The following is a 6,000-nucleotide window of genomic DNA, read 5'->3' as shown; positions in this document are numbered from 1 at the left end:
TCATATTGACTTGCTGAGTCAATATTTTATTCTGAGCCAATATGGCATTCAGAGTATCAACTTCAAGAACTCCCTTCTTCATAGGCGTCCCATTACTCACAGGATTCCTTTCAGAAGCGTACATGAACTGGTTATTAGCAACCATGCCAATGAGTTCTTGAGCTTCTGTAGGCGTTTTCTTTAGGTGAATGGATCCACCTGCAGAAGTGTCCAGTGACATCTTTGATAGCTCAGATAAACCATCATAGAATATATCCAGGATGGTCCATTCTGAAAGCATGTCAGAAGGACACTTTTTGGTCAACTGTTTGTATCTTTCCCAAGCTTCATAGAGGGATTCACCTTCTTTCTGTCTGAAGGTTTGAACATCAGCTCTAAGCTTGCTCAGCTTTTGAGGAGGAAAGTATTTGGCTAAGAAAGCCGTGACCAGCTTATCCCAAGAGTTCAGGCTATCCTTAGGTTGAGAGTCCAACCATATTCTAGCTCTGTCTCTTACAGCAAATGGGAAAAGCATGAGCCTGTAGACTTCAGGATCTACTCCATTAGTCTTAACAGTATCACATATCTGCAAGAATTCAGTTAAGAACTGAAAAGGATCTTCAGATGGAAGTCCATGAAACTTGCAGTTCTGCTGCATCAGAGAAACTAATTGAGGTTTCAGCTCAAAGTTGTTTGCTCCAATGGCAGGAATAGAGATGCTTCTTCCATGTAAATTGGAATTAGGTGCAGTAAAGTCACCAAGCATCTTCCTTACATTATTATTATTTTTGGCTGCCATCTCCTCTTCCTGTTTGAAAATTTCTGAAAGGTTATCTCTGGATTGTTGTATTTTAGCTTCTCTTAGTTTCCTTTTCAGAGTCCTTTCAGGTTCTGGATCTGCTTCCACAAGAATGTTCTTATCCTTGCTCCTGCTCATATGACAAAGAAGAGGGCACAAAATAATAATAATAATAGAGATCCTTTATACCACAGTATAGGGATCCCTGTGTGAGTAGAAGAAGAGGGGGAGACAAAGAATGTAATGTAATGGAAGAAACAACTGTGAGGAGGGTTGAGATGTGAGATGAGATGTTAGTAAATGAATAAATAAATAGAATAAGATGGGAGAGGGAGAATTTTCAAAAAATATTTTTGAAAAAGAATTAGTGATTTTCGAAATTGGTTTTTGAAAAATGTTAGTATTTTTCGAAAATTTTTATTTAAAAATTAAAATAATTAATAAATTAAAAAGAAATTTTGAAAAAGGGGGAAGATATTTTCGAAAATGAGAGAGAGAGAGAGAGTTAGTTAGGTAGTTTTGAAAAAGTTAAGAAACAAACAAAAAGTTAGTTAGTTAGTTGAAACAAATTTTGAAAAGATAAGAAGTTAGGAAGTTAGAGAAGATATTTTGAAATCAAATTTTTGAAAAAGATAAGAAGATATTTTTTGAAAAGATATGATTGAAATTGTTTTTGAAAAAGATTTGATTTTTAAAATCACAATTAATGACTTGATTCACAAGAAATCACAAGATATGATTCTAGAACTTAAAGTTTGAATCTTTCTTAACAAGCAAGTAACAAACTTCAAATTTTTGAATCAAAACATTAATTGATTATGTTATTTTCGAAATTTGGTATAAAAATAAGAAAAAGATTTTTGAAAAATATTTTTGAAACTTTCAAAAATAACTAAGAACTTTGAAAAAGATTTGATTTTTGAAAAAGATAAGATTTTCAAATTGAAAATTTGATTTGACTCATAAGAAACAATTTGATTTAAAAATTTTTGAAAAAGTCAATCCAAATTTTCGAATTTGATGAGAGAAAAAGGGAAAGATATTTTTTTGGTTTTTGAATTTTTATGATGAGAGAGAAAAACAACAAAAAGACTCAATGCATGAAAATTTTGAATCAAAACCATGAATGCATGCATGAATGATATGAATGTCAAGATGAACACCAAGAACACTTTGAATGTCAAGATGAACATCAAGAACATATTTTTGAAAAATTTTTGATGCAAAGAAAACATGTAAGACACCAAACTTAGAAATCTTTCATGTTTAGACTCTAAGAAACGAAAAATGCACATGTAAAACAAGAAAAGACACAAAACATGAAATCATCAAGATCAAATAAGAAGACTTACCAAGAACAACTTGAAGATCATGATGAACACTATGAATGCATGGAAATTTTCGAAAAATGCAAGATGCACATGCAAATGACACCAAACTTATGACATGACTCATGACTCAAACAAGAAACACAAAAAATGATTTTGATTTTTATGATTTTCTAATTTTTTTGGTATTTTTTTCGAAAATTATATGAAAAAGAAAAAATAAGGATTCCAAAATTTTTAACATGAATTCCAGGAATCTTGCATTCTTAGTCTAAAGCTTCATTCCAGGAATTAGACATGGCTCATGAGCCAGCCAAGCTTTCAATGAAAGCTCCGGTCCAAAACACTAGACATGGCCAATGGCCAGCCAAGCTTCAGCATGTAAATCAGACATGACATGCCTGACATACCCTACAGTCGTAAAACAGCTGATGGTTGGAAGCCTCAGTCCAAAAGAATTTAGATATGGCTTTACAGCCAGCCAGGCTTCACATGCTTCATGAAACACTAGAATTCATTCTTAAAAATTTTGAATCTAAAATTTTTTGGAAAACATTTTTATATTATTTTCGAAAACAGATGAGAAAATTTTTAGAAATATTTTTGAAAATTTTTTTCTTTTGAAAATAAAATAAAAAGAAAATAACCTAATCTGAGAAAGAAAATTACCTAATCTGAGCAACAAGATGAACCGTCAGTTGTCCAAACTCAAACAATCTCCGGCAACGGCGCCAAAAACTTGGTGCATGAAATTGTGATGTCCAGGCTCAAACAATCCCCGGCAACGGCGCCAAAAACTTGGTGCGCAGAAATTGTGATTACACTTTAACTATGTAAAATTCATCGCTCTTTCTTTCCCTGGATGTCTACTTTCCAACGCAATTGGAAGCGCGCCATTTCGAGTTCTGTAGCTCCAGAAAATCCACTTTGAGTGCAGGGAGGTCAAAATCCAACAGCATCAGCAGTCCTTCTTCAACCTCTGAATCTGATTTCTGCTCAAGTCCCTCAATTTCAGCCAGAAAATACCTGAAATCATAGAAAAACACACAAACTCATAGTAAAGTCCAGAAATGTGAATTTAACATAAAAACTAATGAAAACATCCCTAAAAGTAACTAGATCCTACTAAAAACATACTAAAAACAATGCCAAAAAGCGTATAAATTATCCGCTCATCATACACACAAGGATAGGATAGGAGAGTTGGAGACATTATCCTTGGGTAGTTCAATTTCTTCCTTGATGGAGCCAATTTCAAAAAAATGTGGTGACCATGGGCCTTGTCTGGTGTCTTGTCGTATTGGTGGGAGCACTTTTCATGACTGTATATGTGATCTAGGGGTTTGCGTAAGCATCATGCCGCTTTCTATCTTTGTGCGGTTGAATTTAGCTCCATTAAAGAAGTCGGCGGTGAAGTTTGCCTTAGCCGACAAAAGTGTGATCACTGTGATGGGAATAGCAGAAGATGTACTTGTGGCGATCAAGGACTTGGTCTTCCCGGTTGACTTTTAATCCGTGAAATGCCTCCAATAGAAAATAGAAGCTCATCCTCCGTTCTACTTGGTAGACACTTCCTTAAGACCTCTAAATTCAAGTTAGATGCCTTCACCGGCACATATTCCTTTGAGGTCAGAGACAAGACTATCAAGTTTAATTTGGAAGAAGCCATGAAGCATCCTTCCGAAGAGCATTCCGTTCTCCGATGTGATGTAATCGAAGAAGTGGTAGTGGAAGTGCGAAAAGAAAACCACAAGTTATGCTACTCTATTGTTGAAGAGACGGATGACCAAAAGGGTGAACAAGAGAAAGTTGTTAGGAATGAACTCCGTGAGCTTGATGAAAAGGAACCTCAGCTTGAGGCAAAGAGTGAACTGAAGCCTCTTCCATCTCATTTGAAGTATGCTTTCTTAGAGGACAACCAAAGGTTTCCGGTCATTATTACTAGTGAGCTTTCTAGTGAAGAAGAAGGGAAGCTCCTAGATGTTCTAAGAAAGTACAAGAAGGCAATTGGTTGGAGCCTAGCCAATATTGTGGGGATTGACCCCGCAAGTTCATGCATCGTATATTTCTCCAAGAGGGAGCTCGGCCGGTTAGGCAACCGCAAAGGAGGCTCAACCCGACCATCCTTGATGTGGTAAAGAAGGAAGTCACTAGGCTACTTGAGGCGGGTATCATATACCCAATTTCTGACAGTGAGTGGGTGAGTCCGGTCCAGGTTGTTCCCAAGAAATCAATCATCACTGCGGTTAAAAAGGATGATGGTGAAGTGGTCACCAAGAGAGTACAAAATGCGTGGCGAGTGTGCATCGATTATAGAAGATTGAACGCTGCTACAAGGAAGGAACACTACCCTTTACCCTTTATCGATCAGATGTTGGACCGTTTGGCGGAAAAATCCCATTATTGCTTTCTTGATGGATTCACTGGTTACTTCCAGATTCACATTGCCCCTGAAGATCAGGAAAAGACCACATTCACTTGTCCTTTTGGCACCTTTGCCTACAAAAGGATGCCATTCGGACTATGCAATGCACCTGCTACTTTTCAGCGGTGTATGACAAGTGTCTTTTCCGATCTGATAGAGAATTGTCTGGAAGTCTTTATGGATGACTTCAGTGTTTATGGAATTTCATTTGATTGTTGCTTAGAGAACTTGGCCAAGGTCTTAGCTAGATGTGTTGACACTAACCTTGTCTTGAACTTTGAAAAATGCCACTTTATGGTAAGACAAGGTATAGTATTGGGGCATGTAGTATCTAGTGAAGGCATTTCTGTAGACCCGGCCAAGGTCGATATTATCACCACTTTACCTCACTCCTCATCTGTGAGGGCGGTCCGCTCGTTTTTGGGACATGCAGGATTTTACAGGCGCTTTATTAAGGATTTCAGCAAGATTGCCTTGCTATTGTCGCGCCTCCTCCAAAAAGATGTGGACTTTGAGTTTGACAGTGCATGTGTGAATGCGTTTGAAGAGTTAAGGAGAGTTCTTACCACAGCACCGATTGTGCGAGACCCCAACTGGACGCAGCCATTCGAGATAATGTGCGATGCGTCAAACCATGCTGTAGGTGCCGTGCTTGCACAGCGCGATGGTAAACTTCCTTATGTCATTGCTTACTCTTCTAAAACATTGGATGCAGCACAATCCAACTATACCACTACAGAAAAGGAACTCCTAGCTATTGTTCATGCTTTAGATAAATTCAGGTCTTACTTGCTAGAGTCCAAGATAGTGGTATACACGAATCATGCAGCTTTGAAGTACTTATTGACAAAGAATGAGTCAAAACCTAGACTCATACGTTGGATCTTGCTTTTCCAAGAATTCGACATTGAGATTAGGGATCGGAGTGGATCTCAAAACTTGGTTGCAGATCATTTAAGTTGCCTTGAGAATTTAAAATTTGACCCATTTCTGATCGATGACTCATTCCCATTGGATAGTTTGCATGCTGTGTTGGATAGCTTTCCTTGGTTTGCACCAATGGCGAACTACTTGGTTGCAAAAATCTTCCCTCTTAACTTTTCTAAACACCAAAGAGACAAGTTGAGGAGTGATTCCAAATACTACATTTGGGATGACCCTCACTTGTGGAAGAAGGGAGTGGACCAAGTAATTCGAAGATGTGTCCCAGAATCTGAAATTCAACCCATTCTTGAAGCTTGCCATTCGTCCGAATATGGTGGCCACTTTGGCCCACAGAGGACAGCTAAAAAGGTGTTGGATTGTGGATTCTAGTGGCCAACCTTATTCAAGGATGCTAACCGGTTCTGTGAGCCGTGCCATCAATGTCAGAAGTCGGGAAATACGTCCCAAAGGCATGAGATGCCTCAGCAACCTATGTTGTTCTGTGAGATATTTGATGTATAGGACATTGACTTTATGGGACCGTT

At 37.9% G+C, this 6,000-nt stretch overlaps 1 non-coding gene across 1 annotated transcript; it reads left to right on the top strand.

Annotated features, from left to right (window-relative positions):
• Positions 1 to 274: 274 nt before the first annotated feature.
• On the top strand, positions 275 to 382 carry LOC112760931 (small nucleolar RNA R71). Its single transcript, XR_003181345.1, has one exon. It is a non-coding gene; the product is annotated as a small nucleolar RNA R71 (small nucleolar RNA).
• Positions 383 to 6,000: the final 5,618 nt, after the last annotated feature.

This window comes from Arachis hypogaea, chromosome 16 (genome assembly GCF_003086295.3).
Source record: "Arachis hypogaea cultivar Tifrunner chromosome 16, arahy.Tifrunner.gnm2.J5K5, whole genome shotgun sequence".
Classification (NCBI taxonomy): domain Eukaryota; kingdom Viridiplantae; phylum Streptophyta; class Magnoliopsida; order Fabales; family Fabaceae; genus Arachis; species Arachis hypogaea.
The sequence above is the reverse complement of the archived record's forward strand: the minus strand, read 5'-3'. Positions and strand labels throughout refer to the sequence as shown.